The sequence below is a fragment of the Anser cygnoides genome, chromosome 1 (assembly GCF_040182565.1).
Source record: "Anser cygnoides isolate HZ-2024a breed goose chromosome 1, Taihu_goose_T2T_genome, whole genome shotgun sequence".
Lineage (NCBI taxonomy): Eukaryota > Metazoa > Chordata > Aves > Anseriformes > Anatidae > Anser > Anser cygnoides.
The window spans coordinates 150,452,724-150,466,194 of NC_089873.1; the positions used below are offsets into that span (position 1 = coordinate 150,452,724).

At 42.8% G+C, this 13,471-nt stretch overlaps 1 long non-coding RNA gene across 2 annotated transcripts; it reads right to left on the reverse strand.

The window, feature by feature from the left end:
- Window positions 1-4,914: 4,914 nt before the first annotated feature.
- LOC106044460 (uncharacterized) lies at window positions 4,915-13,192 on the reverse strand. 2 transcript variants are annotated; one of them, XR_010827058.1, is made up of 4 exons: window positions 13,109-13,192; window positions 9,183-9,241; window positions 8,273-8,441; window positions 4,915-8,168 (listed from the first exon to the last, which is right to left on the reverse strand). It is a non-coding gene; the product is annotated as an uncharacterized lncRNA (long non-coding RNA). The 2 variants fall into 2 exon arrangements; XR_010827059.1 differs by lacking the exon at window positions 13,109-13,192 and having other exon boundaries at window positions 4,915-6,341; window positions 7,930-8,168; window positions 8,273-10,479.
- Window positions 13,193-13,471: the final 279 nt, after the last annotated feature.

Here is a 13,471-nt window from a genome sequence, read left to right on the forward strand (position 1 = left end):
TGCCCTTGGGAAAAAAAAAAAAAAAAAACACTTTCTTTCTATTGACTTTCATATGGACTTTTTCATGAAATTAATGCCACTCAGTTTGTCTGTATGTATTTTCAATCACAGAAGCATCTGCAACTTGATTCTGATTATCTGAAATTCAGAAAATGACGTTATTTTTCAGGTTCTTCAATGCGGGTCATCCAAATGGCCATTCTTTGGCAACTATTTCACTTCCCAGCACTGCTAATAGCGCTATTGTTAAATTAAGGACAGCTGTTTCCCTTTTTTCTTCATTGACCTTCTGGCAATTACCTTTTTCTCTTTATTACACCTCGTTTTAATGTCAATGGCTTTATGCCAGAGCTCAATCATTTGGATGCTAGAATGACTTCACAGCAGAATAAGAAAGAGGAAAATGTCTCTTTAATATATTTAGATGGAAATTTTAGTAGATAATTAACTTCAAAACACATTTATATAAGTGAGATTTACTGAGTCCATACACCAAACCAAACAAAATTATTCCATTCATTACTTGGACTATGTTTTTATTTTCTGTGTTCTCTTGAATTTGCCATTGATTCTCATGAGAGAATGTTTCGACTTTTATTTCCAAGCCAGGCCGACAGAGAAAAGGCATTCAATGTGAGGGACACTTGAGTTCCTAAGGACTCTCCACGTACACCCATGTCTGTAGGAAATACTTTGCTTTTCTTGGTGATGCAGAGCTTAACACATAAACTGTCTTTGGGAGTGGAGTAATGGAGGAAGTAGAAATGGAGGCTAAGAATGGCCTGATTTCAAATAAGATTCCTTTCTCTGTGCTGGATATCAAGCATCCCAGATTAGACACTTATGGTTGCTTGGAGGAATCAAAAACTTTTTACTTTCGTAAGGACTTCATAAAAGTATAAAGAAAAGAGCCTTATCATTTATTTTCATGCCTTTACTCCAAATGAACATTAAAAAAAAATTAGCAAGCACAGAATACCCCGTGATGAATCTAACTTCCTTGAACACTTTTTTTTTTTTTCTTGCAGTTGTTGGACATGGATGGGCTAAGGGGACTTTTTATACATTTCTACATGGAGTTTGCCTGAAATAAAACACACAAACAGAAGTGTATAAAGACATCAAATATATATATATATATATATATATATATATATATATATAAAAACCTTTCCCCGGGGTAATAGTATATTACATTGTCTGTAGTACTGCTTCTTCACCTTCTCTTCATTGGAGTATTAAATTAATTCTAGACGTATTCCAATATACACCATGACAATAACTTGTACAGTTGTTTTCTGTCATTGAAGTCTCTTTAATATCCAGCAGGAGGTCTGTGGAAGAAAGGACCGGTGAATATTGACCATGAAATCTGCTTTAGGATTTGAGAGGTATCTTTTTTATGACACATCTATCTCAAGTCCTGTCCACAAACATTTGCTTGGGCTTGAGTTGTGTTTCTTTCTGCCTCCTGAGTGAAAGCCAGACTTAGTGAAACTGGCAGCAGCAACATTTTACAGGTAAAGACAAAGGCATTGCAGAGACAATGTCTTGAGGACATGAAGAAGGCCTCTTGGACTCGTTAAAAGTTCAGTTCTATTTATCATTTATACAACAGTTACCATTGCTGGCCTTCAGAAAGAAATAGGCTGTCCTTAATTTACAATGCAATGACAAAAAAATTTTGGTGAGATTTTTGGGGTCTTGGTTCAGCAAATGATGCCAGTGCTGACACAGAACCATGTTGATGTTTCCTCTTTTTACTAAACTCTAATAATTATATTCATGAAAATGACTTCTGTATAGAAAACCAAACATGAGATTATATATCTGTTCTTCCACAATGTGCTTCCACCTAGGCCTCACCTAAGAGACTGTTATTTCATTTGAAAATAAGACAGAATCATACAAATAAGAAGGATGAGACCCAGTGTCAGTATGTGGAGTTTTCATAAAATGGAGGTTTCATAAGTTCCAGGTGGAGAGATGATGCCAAAAATTCCATGCAAAAATCAATTAGTATTTATCACTATGAAATCAGGACTTGCAGATTGCAGTAGGGAAAGACATTAATCAAGTTCCTTGTAAATTTGCCAGTCATAGAAGGAACTGCTTTGATTTTCAGGCAAACCTGCCATTTCACACCAGCTATTCCTTATAAAAACATATGTACACACCTCACTGAGATCCATAAATTCTGTCATCCAATACAATACTGCAACAAATTGAGATATGTATCTTTCCTTTAAATTTTTTTACATTTTATTAAAATGCACAGAAAGCTACACAGGAGATGTTCAAGACTTCTGTAACAAAATATATTGCTGGAGAGATAACATATAATTAGGGTGTGAGTTGGTTTTTTTTTCTGTTTTGTTGTTCATTTGTTTGTTTGTTTTTTAAGTGAGAGCAATTGAGCTGGGATAGTAAAATCAAAATCTTCTGTAACCACTTAGAATTGCTTTTTACCATAGCGCATGTACATTTCACTGTAAGTTTAAAAAAAAAAAAAAAACATGAACTGTTCAAACCCTTGCTGTGCAACTAGCAAGTTTATTTTCTCATACGAAGAAACAGTTAAACATCTTAAAATATACATCCTAATGCAGTAAAGCACACACTTAAAGCACTGCCCTTTTACATGAACACTGAACAAAGTAGCCTTTGAACATTAAGAATCAAATAAGGAAGCAGGAATGAGTTGCCAACTATGTAACTTGTATCATATAACCTCAATGAAATCAGCAGAAAGAAAAAGGAAAGAAAAAAGATACTACTAGGTATGCAGGGTAGAACTTTGCTGTCTGTGATACCAGCAGGCTTAAATGATGAGAGTTTACTTTTTTTCATGTTGCACACACATGTGGGTGTAGCTTGTTATCGATGATAATTAATAGAACTCGTTGCTTTGCGGTAAATAGCAGCCAAACGCAGCAGCAGCAATGACGAGGAGGAGGAGAGATGCTCACAGCCTTGCTGTGCCTCAGGACCCTGTAAGACAGGCAGCTGGGCTGCAGAGCTCAACATCTTCCCTACCCACCCTCCTTTGTCCCTGTACAATGCCACCTCTGGTAGCTGCCAGGCCCGCACGACCCATTGCACAGCAAGGGTTAGCTGCAAAGAGCTGTCCAGAGAATTCCCAAACCTTTGATTTAGAGTGATCAATTGCATGATTAGGCTGTATGTGTTGAAAATGGTGGTTATGTAACGGGGGCACTCTGATCTCAGTTACCAAAGAAACTCTGCTGGGGAGTTAAAACTCGCATGGGACATCAATATGCATTTATACAAAATACCTCTGGGCATCTTCACAACCAACAGACTATGAGTTAATAGAGGCTTTTCTCTCAGGTTAGTGGAAGGAAACACGCTTGCATTATGCCCATGTCAGAAAGTGAATCTTAGTGGTTTGCTTTCAGCTAATGCATTTAGCCACACTAAGGTATGAACTTAATCACTGAGCTATTTGGGAGATACCAAGCACAGACATTAAATAGGATTATGCAACAGCCATCTGTTCTTGCTAATTAAAATGTGGAAAACAGCCAGTATCAAATTATTTTGTTTGGACAATTCATGTCTGTCTTAAGTAGTTCAGCATGTACTGCAGTGGTTTCACTGTTTGGTAAGACTTTTAAGATTTCACAATGACCTGTGTCATTCTTCTATACAGACTTTAAGTACAGCCAATGTTATTTTGCTAATGCACAAAATAAACTTAAAACTTTTTTTATTATTGAATTAGTATTTTTAATAAATAATTGGCATTTTGTTTATTCATTTTGGAAAATATATTCTTAAGCCTGTGCTCCATAAATGATGGTTACCAGTAGCTTCAGCTACCAATTTCATCTATATTTTCACTAAATTGTGGGACATCAGTGTTTTTGTAAAACTCTTCTTTAGTTAATAAAATATATATATTTGAAATATATTTTTATTTTTACTCATGTAAGTCCTACAGGTTTTGCCTTCTGCCAGTCACTTATTCTAATAAAATATGTTTTTGTGAGACTGATTAGTAGAAATAAGTTGTACCTATGTAAAACTTAGCATGTGTGCAGCAGGCAAGATCCAGTCCAGAAAAACATTGATTCAAACCTGGAGCCTCTTTCTTGTGTCCTGCTCCCCCATCTTGCCACAGGGAGGGAGCTGTACTCTAGATGAATCTCTCAGGCAGTTTGTGTCCTGCGACCTTTCTTCCCAAGGGCCCCAGCATGCACCCGTACCCCAACAGCATGGCCAAAAGTGGATGACCAAAAATGCATCCCTTGCATGCACGCACTGCACGCAGCCCCTGCCAAATGCAAAGCATATGTGGGAATGCTTGTGCAATACACTTATATACAACACGGTGCCAGGTACACCTTCTTTTATATTTTTTTGCTGAACATTCCCACCCCCCCACCCCGTATGCATTCTCATAGGGTGCACATGCTCAGTGGTACACCCAGCAGCCATAATTCTGGAAGGTTTAGATCAGGGCACCCATTGGCATACGTGGCGCAGTAATTTTCTGGTGCATCTATTGAAAAGCTGAGTATGTTCCATCTTTCCAAGCCCTGTCAGGTGAATGAAACCCCAAAAGAAACCACATATGACCACAGGTAGGAGTAAGAGTGACCTCAGTGGACAGTGCAGATCTGGCAGATCTTTCTTATCACAGTCATTTTTTTGGGCCCTGACTTCCTTGTTCCTCTGAAGAAAACATCCTCTGAAATTAGTTTTCTCAGACGTTCGAACCCGTGTCCACCTCAGCATTCAACCAAGATAAATTCATTAAACACATCGCTGAAATGATCAGCAGAAGCACAGGTTAAAAAAAAAAAAAAAGTGATAATTATATTGACACCATTATGATTTAGAGTCAACACCTCCCACAAATGAAGAGAACAACTCCTGTCCCTGCTGGACTGGTATCTGCCCTGCCATCCACAGGTGGTTTCGCATTCTCTCTGTTTGGAGCCCAAGTATTAAAAACTTTTTAAAATGAAATCCTGTATTTCACTGCCACAGTTCTGTTGCAGAGTCAATTAGTGACAAAACTGCAGATCCTGCAAAGGAGTTGAAGGAAGCTGGAGTTCTTCAAACTTAGGATTTAGAAGAAAAGATGGTTGAATAACCCTTCTAACAAAACAAGCTGGGTTTTAAGCAACATAGTTTCAGTAGAGAGCCTTAAAATCAATGAGCAGAAAGCTTTAATAACTTCCCCAACCACTGTTTTCCTCCTTGCTTGAAAATGACTCATTAAAAGGACACATCAAATTGCTCTCCATGTCTGTGAAAGCGAGCACGAACACAATTGGGGAATTTGCTAAACTGTTACGTTGAATGCGATAAGTAACAAGAGGGCTAGGAAGCTGCTGCATTAACATGTGGGAGACGTTAAGAGAAAAACACAAATGTCGATGTAAGAATGGGGAGGAAATTTGAATTTACAATTATGCTCTAGATTTTTTAAACAAATGTTACAGTTTGTAAAACAGAAAGAAACCTAGTTTGGTAGTACATGCTCCCAATTTTCAATATAATTTTAATGTAAGCATAAGGAATATCTGGTTTCATACTTTATGTTTGTTTAGGTTTCTTTGGAGTATTTTTCCCCTCCATCCTACAGAGACTACTCATGATGCACTCGTCTATCTCTGCTGTTGTGGGAAACATAACTACATTTTCAAGCCCATGTGTAGATACAAGATGAGAATTTATATTCATTAATTATAGACTGTTAAATATAGAAAGTTCATAGCAAAGAAGTCTATGTTAAAAAGAATGACATATTAATCATATTAACCACAGAAGATAACTTCTACACAATTCTTCTGCAGGCATACACCAAAAGTGATAAAAATGAGCTGTGAAAAGAAAAAAAGAAAATCTTCTCTCTCAAAATCAAATTCAAATAAATTTATTTATTTATTTATTTTGGATGGAACAAACATGTCCTGGAATGCCATTACTTGACATCCCAATTCTATCAAAAAATGCATATAAAACTGCATGCAAGTGCTTCTTCATCCTTTTCTATATATATATGTATATATACTGCCATCTAAATCATCCAGTTATAGGTGAGGCTTAAGTTTTATTTTCTCAAGCCCAAAATATGCTTCCCCTCCAAACATGTAGAACTGATACAAAATACAACATCATTTCTTTCAAAAGCCTCAAAACATTCATATTGCTCCTCAAACTGAAAAGATGAGCATTTCTTGGATTCTTCCCCCCAGACTTCAGAAGGAGACTTCTGGAGTCCTCTTTGCCACTTACCCTCCCGGGGACCTTTGGTTCAGACTTTTGATCATGGAAATGTGGACAAGCTCCCAAGGGCCTGAAGAAAACTAGAATAAATATAAGGTCACACAAGGGTCTGCCTTCTTGAGAGCATTGAGATAGTGTATTTATGGACATTATTTGACTTCCATTAGAAGGGTGTAAACCCTGTGAAAATCATTGCAGCTATTCCTTATTAATATGCCTACATGAAAATTCCATTTAAATCAATGTTTTAGCAGAAAAGGTTATTCTGATAATTAAGGAGAGTTGAACAGTTAGCCTATCATCTCATTTTATCTATAAGGAATCCAGGTGCAAGGGTTTGCATGCTATTCTGTTTCAGAAAGAAATCTAGCAATGCTGTGATTTTATATATATATATATATGTATATTGTTAGAAGCAAATATTTCATTAATTTGACATATCAGTGATAGCATTTCTCATGACTCAGAGGGAGGCATGCAGAGTGCATGTCAGAACGCGTCCTGAATGTGTTCAGCTAGTTCAGCTCAAAGGAAACAATGGAGCTTATAGACATGGTAGGCTACCATTCAAATTGGCAAGGTTCCCATTGCAAATACTCCTTCCTTTGAATATCTCTTGCCATCCAAGTCCTAGAAGATGCATATAATTTAACCATTCTCATTAATGAAATACAAATGAAGAGCAATGACTCCAAAGTAATTTCAGGGGAAATATGGGTCATATCCCATGTTACACTGAGAAAGTTTCCCCAGAGAAGGCAGTGGGAGAAGAGGTCCCGATCCAGAGCCTGTTGGTGGAAATATGACCACAGAAAGCTTTGGATCTAGCCCAAAGGGTGCACAGTGCTTCTCCAGGGGTGTTCAGCTACTAGCAGGATAAAGCCTTGGCTGAGTGTATATGAAACTAGTGGGCTTTATGTGGTTTTCAACATTTAAGAGTACTCCAGAAGAGCTTGACAAGTCAAGCTTTGTCTGATTAAAGAGTATGGGATGGGACCCTAATTTACTGAAAATAAAATGTGTATTGTTATATATTGCTACTATATGTTTTCTACAGTTTGTATATGAGAAAGTATGATTAAAAGTCGATGAGAGACTGTTTATAAATTTTGATTGCTTCATAATTTTAACTCTGAGCAACATTTTTATCATAATTATAGGCTTTCTTAAAGCATTTATGCAGATTGTTTTATTCAAAAGGGGTTTATTCCATATAAACTCCACTCTTTTATCTCTCCATAAAATCAGAGTGTGAATTCCCAGCAACCACAACTCCACAAGACAGTCATCACATTACTAGCAGAGATGTTTTCAAGCTAGGCAACATTCCTCAGATATTCTGAACATTATTTCCCACTTTCATGGTTAGTGTAGTGGTGGTAAATAGTATTCAGAAACCTTAACACGTTTGTTACCTCTCTACTTCTCATTAAAAGTATTGGTGCACTTATACTTGTAATTCCTCTGTGATGCTCCTGGGTGTTCCTGGAACAACCCAGAGTAGCCAAGGTTCAGTGAAGGTTCGAGGAGATTAAGTCAGATGTCTCAAATCTTCATCTCAAGGGGGCTTAAATCCAATGATTTAGGTACAGCTTCCATTAACTTCAGTGAAAATTTTGTTTCTAAATATCCTGAATCCCTACAAATATTGGATTCTAAAGGACTTACCCAAGGACCTCAGGCTGTTTCTTAGCCATTGGTGACACGCAGTTGCCTCCACTATTTCAATGCACATGTACTGCTTTTGTGAGCTGCAGCAGGGAATGAATCTGTGGCTCCTAGTTCAGATTGTCTCGTGTCTGAGTTGACTACAAGGAGAGGGATCAGGACCAAACTGTCCTCTGTCCTTCTTCCAGCTTCCTCACAAAGGAAATGAAATGTCCATCTCGGTAAAAGGACCAGAATTTCTGCAGTGGGGAAAATCAGGGTATCAGGACACTTGGGTGAAGTTTGAGGCAACAAATTAACAACACAGCTGGACCTAAGGTAACAGAAAGGCAATTTCACCCACTTGAATCAGCAGCAGTCCTGATGATAGAGCTGAGGTGGTCAGCAAAAGTTAATCATCTTCGCTGGAAGAGGAGCTGAAAGGTTCAAATAGTTTCATAGCAGTTGCTGCCTTAGCAAGACTTCATTATGGTCTTCTCAGCCTGATGACCTGAGAAAGCACTTCTCCAGCACTGAAACATTAGTTGCATTAGAAACTAACATAAGAGTTAATAGAACAAAATACATACACTCTATTTGCATTTATAGCTAGGGCATCAAATGGACAGTATACTATCACCTCCTCTGAGAAACACAAATAAATAATGTTAAATGCATATAAAACATGGGCAAACATTTTTGCCATCACAGTAAAAAGCAAACCTTTTGGTACATGTGCTTGAATGCCCAGAAAGAATCTGACTTCTTAAAGCTGTAAAATGCTCTAGTGGTCTCGTAGGTGACAGCGATGACAAAGCATCCAAACACTTCATTCCTCAACCAGGAGTGATAGTTTTTCCTCTCTGATAAGACACAAAGCCTGATGCTAGACTAAGCTCCATTTTACAGCACTAGCTTCAAATTTAATGATTTCCTCAAAGGACTGGATCACATTGCAGTGGCATGCCTTATCCCCGCCCCATATTTTCTACTCACAAGCCACTTGAAAAATTGATCAGCACCTTGGTCATGCAAGGTATATTTTGCACCTGAACAGTGTGGTTCAGACTTGAGAACGTATTCAATGCAGGGGCAAATCTGAGATGCAAGGAAAAAACAAACCACTAAGAAAACAATTCAATGGCTATCTGCTGCTCTAAAATGAAATGAGAGAAACAACACAAATAGTGAATACTGAGCTCTGTAAAGCAATATAATTAGATTTCACCTGTTGATTTTTACAAGCTGTGGCCTTCATGTTACAAATCTCATACCTTCACTCTGATTTCCAGTGTAGCTCAGGCATAAGTCCACTGAAGTCACAGGAATTGAGCTAAGGAAGACACAATTTTAACCATCTTTGTATTTCAATTCAACAGCACAAGCCCAATTTAATCTTTAAATGGTAAAATCTTACTCATCTTTATTTCAATTTCCCATGTTATTTTAGAGTCATTTTCTAGAACTATCATTTGAATTTGTGCCATAGTCTTTTCCCCCTGAAGAAATACTAATGTTAGTGTTCAAAGCACAGAAATAAATACAAGTTGAGTGCCTGGATTTCTGATGACACTGCAGTTAGAAACAGCGCAGATCCACGTCTCAGAGCAATTTTAGGATGGCCAGGTAGTCACCGGACTTAATTTCAAGACTTAATAAAACCGGTGCAGTTGAGAAAATCTATTTATCTAAGGTCAATTGTATTTTGACTTCTGAGCTTCAGAACTGTGTCGCGGCAGCTGTGTCTGCGTTGGAAAGCAATGAAGGGCTCGTACAAGTACACTGGTAAAAAAGCAGTAACAGTAGAGCTAACAGAATGCCCATTTTTAGGTGGCAACGGGAGTTTTTCATTATCTATCAAGGAGCAGCTTCGGTAAATATTTTGTTCGAGATTTGTCGGTCAGTTTGTTGCTGGAAAATCAGGGTCGCGGTTTTACCAGAGCCTTTCTTTTCGGGCAGATGGGCTGGATAATAGCTGCGGGCATTTTCCTGCGGGAGGGAATGGAATAAAGGACCGTCCCCGGCTGCACCCCGGACCCGGGGAAGAGCCGCAGAGCCACTCGGTGCGCTTTCGCAAGCTGCTCGGCAGAGTTGCGGCTGCAGCCGACTTCTAAAAACTCGGAGGAGGCTGTGCCAGGAGAAAACAAGCCTTGCCCTGTCACGATTTCTCCCGATGCCAGGCACGCAGCTGCGGTGGCATGGGAGCCGGCGTGACCCGAGCATCCCCCGCTACCTTCTCCCCGCAGCCTGATTTCGTACCCGGTGGGAAAAAAAAGAAAAATACGGGGCTGCTGCCCCGGCTGGGGGCGGCCCCGAGCCCCCTCCCGCAGCCGGCCGGGGGTCGTGGGCATCCCCCCTCCCCCTGCTCCTGGGGGGCTCAGCCAGCGGCCCGGGCACTCGCTGCGCATCCACCAACGTGGGGTCCGAAGGGGCTCTGCAGAGCTGCAAAAAGGGGAACGCTGCAATCAGACAGAGGAGCCTGCGGGATTTATTCCTGTCGTTGTTATTTTGGAGGGTGGGGGGAAGAATTCGGGGCAAATGGGACTCGAAGACGGCGGACAGCTGTAACTGTGCCATCAATAGTCGCCCCGTGTGCATTCCTCCACTCGTTTAGCATCAGCGAGGACCGTGCAGATCTTGCAACTGAGTGCTCGGCAAGGAAATCAGCTGAGCGCGTCTAAACTACGGTTAATTAATAATAGGAGCAATTCTAAATACGCTTGTTTCATTTAATCCCCTCATGTCGACTTGTTTAGGAAGCAACACGTTTAGCTTCCGAAACGATAATGTGGGTGCAGACTTATCCTGGGGAATTTGTTACCATCCATACGATACGAGTTGTGTGATGAATTACCATCTTTTCTCTTCTTGCTTCGTTCTAGCCATCTGAGGCAACGAACAATTTTTGGTATATTTATGACACTTTCAAATGTTCAAAGGACATTTGTCAGGGGGGTTCCTGGAAGCACAGGGGAAAACCACATCTCGCCGAAGAGACAAATCTTGGAAACGTGAGCTCCTGAAAGAAAAGCGGCTGTCGAAGCGTGACTTCGGATGGGACTAACTGCGGTGAGCGCTATTTGTCCCGCTGCCGCTCCTAATGTCCCCTGACACCGCCTGCACCGGCTCCGGCCACCTTCTCGCAGGGTGCCCCGTTCGCCCTAAGGGCGCAGGCTGGTGCCGCTGCCTCCTCGTTGTGTTCGTGGTCTTTCCCTTCCCTGCCGCCTTCTCCCAAAGCAAGCCCCTCGAGTACGCTGTAAAAAAGTGGTCCCTGAGAACTTGGACCCTGCCTAGCCATTCCTTCCTTCCTTCCTTCCTTCCTTCCTTCCTTCCTTCCTTCCTTCCTTCCTTCCTTCCTTCCTTCCTTCCTTCCTTCCTTCCTTCCTTCCTTCCTTCCTTCCTTCCTTCCTTCCCCCTTTCCCCCCTTCCTTCCCCCCTTCCTTCCTTCCCCCCTTCTCTCCCTTCCTTCTTTCTCTCCCTTCCTTCTTTCTCTCCCTTCTTTCTCTCCCTTCGTGCCTCCTTCCTGCCTTTCTTCTTTCCTTTCTTCAAGCACTTCATGTTGGGAAGACCGACGGCGTGTGGAGGAAATGAGGAGCCCTGTTTTTTTTTTTCAGTATATACGGCAATCAGCCCCTTTCAGTGAGCCATCATATCTGTCCTTAATTTCGACTTTCCCAAGCAGTGCTCTCATATTCCACTGTTTGAAATGAAGGAAGATTTAGCATAATTTGGAGGTCAGATTTCTAAATAAGCCTACTTTAAATAACAAGCCCACACGGGAGATTGTCAGCATCTCTATTTGGTATACAGTTTACACACTGGCACCGCTTTTTAAAACCCTATATGTGGGTTAAAACTCAATTTTACAACCCCCATTTATATGAGATGTAGGTTTGACATCTGTTTGCCAGAGTGTTTTGCACTTAGCCTAACACCCACTATTAAATGACAAAATTGTGGCAGGCTGTCAAAGCCAGCTGACTGACAGCTGCTCTACTTTACAAAAAAGCCCCATTCAAATATTTGCAGGGTTTGAAGCTTTCTGTAACGCCGTCGCCATTCTCCCCGTTATTTAGCATGTAAAATATAAGTCAAAGTTTTAAAGCTGCTTTCCAAAATGTTGCCATTTTTCCATATAAAAAGGGAGAGCGGTGGCTGCTGGCGGGGATCCAGCGCCGAACGCATTGGATGGGTATTGCGCTGGGTCCCCGCGTTCCTCCTATCTGCACAAACCCGATAAAACTGTCATTTAGCAGCGTTTCTTAATATTGCAGCTAATTAGTGCCGGCGTGTTATTGAAGTGAGAGCAAAAATCCACTTAAAAGAGGGGGGGAGGTGGTTTTAAAAAAGGAAAGGGGGGGGGGGGGGGGGGGAAGAAAGTGTTTCCGCACACGCACACGGGCGCGCCCTGGCAGCGCAAGGGGCGAGCAGGGAGGGACACAGAGGTGCCCCTGCGCCCCCCCGGGGACCCACGGGGCTCTCGCCCCCTCCGGGCAGCTGGGGACAGCGGGGAAGGGGCGGGCGAGCGCCGTGCCTTGGCCAAGGGGTGGCTTCGAAGCCCCCCGCGATGAGGGTGTGAGGCTCGATGCCAGGTCGCCAGCCCCCGCCCGTCCGCTCCCCACTGCCCCCCCCTCAGCCTCCAGCCGAGGGTAGGGGTCTGCAAACGGCGGCGGCGGCTGAAATTCCAAAGAAAAGTACTTTTTTTGCGGGCTCCCTAATGGCTGGGTGCACCAGCCTTGAGCAAGGCAAACCAGCCGGCGAGGCAACCTTCCCGCGGTCCAGTCTTCGCAGCAGGCGCTACGGTTTGTTTGAACCCGGGGGGCTTTCTGGAGCCTTTGCGAGACAAGCAGGGCTCTAGCTGTCAAGCGTTTATTATTATTACTATCAATATTTCTTTTTTATTTTTTTTTTACGAGGATTAGCTCCAGCCCGCGATGAAAGGGAGCTCCAGCGGCGGTAGGGCGGCTGTCCCCAGCGGCTGCTCGGAGCTCTCTGGCCCCGGTGCTCCTGGTCCCCCTGCAGGGGGAAAGCAGCCACAGCCCTCCCGGCGGCCGCCCCGGGCCCCGGTGGGGTCAGGGCCATCCCCTGCGGGCCCCCGCCCCCCCGCCCGCCCCCTCCCCGGTTCCTCCGGCGCGCACATGCGAGCGCGCACCCTGACACGTCCAGCGCGGCAAAGAAAACGGGTTCCCCTGGGCTTTACCTGGAAATCTTTAGCTGATTTGTGTCCGTTTTAATAACCTCTATCGAGTGCCTTTCCTAGAGCGCTCGTCATGGTGACAGAAAGGGGGGGGGGGGGGGGGGCTGGAAAAGAATAGGGGGAGGACAGGGCAGGGGGGGACCGGCGGCGCTCTGCAAGGACGCACTCCTTGGGAACCCCAAATTCGCCGGTGGAGAGGGGGGGGAGGCTGCCAAGGCTTGGGGCTGGCAGAGGGGGCGGGAAAGGGGTCCCGGGGCTGCCGGGGAGGGGATGGGCGAGGGGGGGCAGCCGGAGGTGCCTGTGCCGCACAGGTGCGCGGAGCATCACCTGCGGCGGCCCCGGTCCTGCAGGAGGCAGCGAAGGGAG